At 40.4% G+C, this 2,825-nt stretch overlaps 1 long non-coding RNA gene across 1 annotated transcript in view; it reads left to right on the top strand.

The window, feature by feature from the left end:
* The first annotated feature begins 855 nt into the window (after nt 1-855).
* LOC109289481 overlaps nt 856-2,825 on the top strand; it is a 50,382-nt gene continuing 48,412 nt past the window's right edge. Inside the window, exon 1 of the long non-coding RNA XR_002095385.1 lies at nt 856-1,126. This is a non-coding gene — a long non-coding RNA (uncharacterized LOC109289481). The remainder of the gene's footprint in view (nt 1,127-2,825) is intronic.

Raw genomic sequence — 2,825 nt, 5'->3', positions numbered from 1 at the left:
CCCTGGTAAGGATGCATGGAAACCAAAAGGAGGTTTTAAAGGCTTCAAAGAGAAGTTAGTTCTCAGTGATTTTCTAAACCGGTTAGCCTTTGACATGCTGCACCTGTGGCTGAGAGGGTTGACTGGTCATAGGCGTACTTCCTTTCCTGCCCATTCAGCAGGGCCTTAGAAGAACACAGGCTGTAGTACGGGTCCAGCACACACTATCCAGTAGACGCTTTGCTCTATATAGGCACAATGCTCATCCCCACAATGCATCTACCCTGTTAATATAACTTTCCTCCTGGTCCCTGGATTGTCATGTGTCCCAGAGGCATAATTTAGCCCAGAAGGCTCTGTTCACCTTTCCTTGCTTTTATTCTCTGGGATTAGTACAGGATTACTGGCTACTGAAACAGTCGAGCTTTATAACATACTGAAGTTAAGGGCTCATTACAGCGTTTCACAACATGCGCACAACTTCCCCTTATGGTGACTCATGATTTTTTCTCAGCGAGTCAAACTACAGTTCAGCTTGGAAGCTGAGGGCATTAAACCAGGTTTATAACCACAAAGTTTTGCCCTGTGGTATTTGCATCCTGGCTTTAAGGACCACTTCTGAAACTCTGTGCAGTTTGCTGCTTTGTTTCCCTGGTCTTATAGGACCTGATCCAAAACCCATTGAAGTCAATAGAAGTCTATTCATTGGTATAGCCTAGCTTTGGATCAGGCTGGTACAATGTGTTGCTCACTGTGATGATAAAAAGCAAATGACACTGAACATGCTCAGCATTTCCAATGGCACTGGTGTAAAAAGGAAAGCGGCTCTTTCTGGCTGACTGATCATCCTGCACGGTCTATAGAAACATGAACCAGACACAGTGCTTATCCAGTTCATCTTTCTGCTCTATCAGGTCAATGCAGGAGATCACAAAATGAGAAAATTCAGTGGTCGCTCTTCTTTAAGATATGTGTGAACGGCCACTGTTTCTAAGCCAGAAAAACATTCTTGTAACAGTGGGTTCCCAGACAGACACGGCTAGGGGGAAATGCCACTTGCTCAGAACAGCTACCTTGCTCTAGCCTCCGGGAACCACACCACTGCCTCGAGCCTTGAATTTTGCTTCTCCCTGAACCCCAAATCCATGTAAGTGCTAAAAAAAAGGAAGCTCCTGAATACTGGTCAAGTGTTTCCTAAGAGTGAAAGTCAGGTGCTTAATATCATGGCAATCTGGTCCAGACGACATCAGATCTTTTTGAAGGGGTAATGCCTATTGCTTAATGAGCAGCAAAGCTGGATTTTTGTGTGCGCGCCGTTTTATACATCTCCGTTCCCTATGTGGCACACCACTATAAGGAGCAGCGTCTGATCATTCAATTCATGCCAAAATGCCACGTCTCTCTTACCAATCACTTTGAGCCCTACGAAGTTCTTACTAACATTGACAATAAATAATGTGTCTGGGAAACAGAACAATAGCTTCTCCCAAAGCTTCTTGAAAAATGGAAGTCCCTTTCCTTTTACCAAGAAGAAGAATTTGGGTCCTCAGCCCATTTAAATTCACCACCACTATTGCGGATACTTTTTATCTAGATAAAAAGTCAACAATAGATTTACCTGCAGTAGCAATCACATTAGCACAACTGCACTTATGTCCATCTCTGCATTCGGAGAACCGAGTAAAGAGCAGTGAACTGTGCAGACTTAATTGCTGTTAACAGTTTTTAGTCTGGATACTTTGACACACTATTTTCTATTATGTATTAAAAGAGAACCCAAAAAAGATTGTAAATAAGAACAAAAACAAAACAAAACAAAACAAAACAAAAAAAACCCCAACAACAACAGAAACACAGGAAGGAAGAGACACAACATTAGGTTTGTGAACATTATGAGTTATGTTGTCTTGTTGAGTCCTTGGCTATAGTGTTTGACTCATATCACTACCTATTTGTTTACAAGGGGAACATGTGCCACCTTAAATCTCCTCTCTCCCTGACGGACACAGGACCTGTATTGGTTCATGATTTCCTACTCTTCATTTGGAGCTGTTTGTCTTTGTGTTTCAGCTCGATACATGTGCATCGTGTACACCATGGTCTGTCAGTCTACATCAGGCTGCATCTTATCACTTATAGAAACAAATTAAGGCAACATGATTGAACTGCAGATGTATATCGCACGCCATTATAAAGTTAATAAAACTTTGGTTTTGATGGAAAGTATATTTGATGTGCACAAAAACCACTCTTCGGATCATATTTTCTCCTCTCCTGGCAGGTTAGAATAATTATTTTTAAGTATGTAAAATTTGAGACTTACAAGCTAACTCAGTTAATATAATTTTATTGAAATATACTTCTAAAAAACTGTCCATTTTGATTTTTTTTACCCCTCACTGTTTACATGAGTATCCTATGGCTATCTTCTTTGCAAGATTATTCCTATTTCTCATTTATTTCACCAATTATTTTACATTCTTCGAAAGACCCATTCTGACATGAGGAGAGATAAGCAAGCTCTTGATAACCCGTTACAGCTACCCTGGCATTTGATTAAATTAAGCCACTTTCATAGCAACCAGAAGCAAGCAATTGGGGTTGGATAAAATAAGAACCAATCCAAACTTTAGCCTGCATCTTAATCTGAATTCCAGGTAATCATTTTTTTTGAGGTACCAACATCTTTTTTAAATTGTTATTTTTAGATGCCTTATGACTTGGTGGGGCAGAAAAACAAAAGTGTTGAAATGCGAAATGAAAAGCAGTTCAGCTTTCAATCCATCCTAAATAAAGCTGGCATGCGGTACAGCTGGATGAGCAGGGGTAAATTTCTGGAGGAACGA

The sequence above is a fragment of the Gavialis gangeticus genome, unplaced genomic scaffold (genome assembly GCF_001723915.1).
Source record: "Gavialis gangeticus isolate Ggan-Ray unplaced genomic scaffold, GavGan_comp1, whole genome shotgun sequence".
Lineage (NCBI taxonomy): Eukaryota > Metazoa > Chordata > Crocodylia > Gavialidae > Gavialis > Gavialis gangeticus.
The sequence above is the reverse complement of the archived record's forward strand: the minus strand, read 5'-3'. Positions and strand labels throughout refer to the sequence as shown.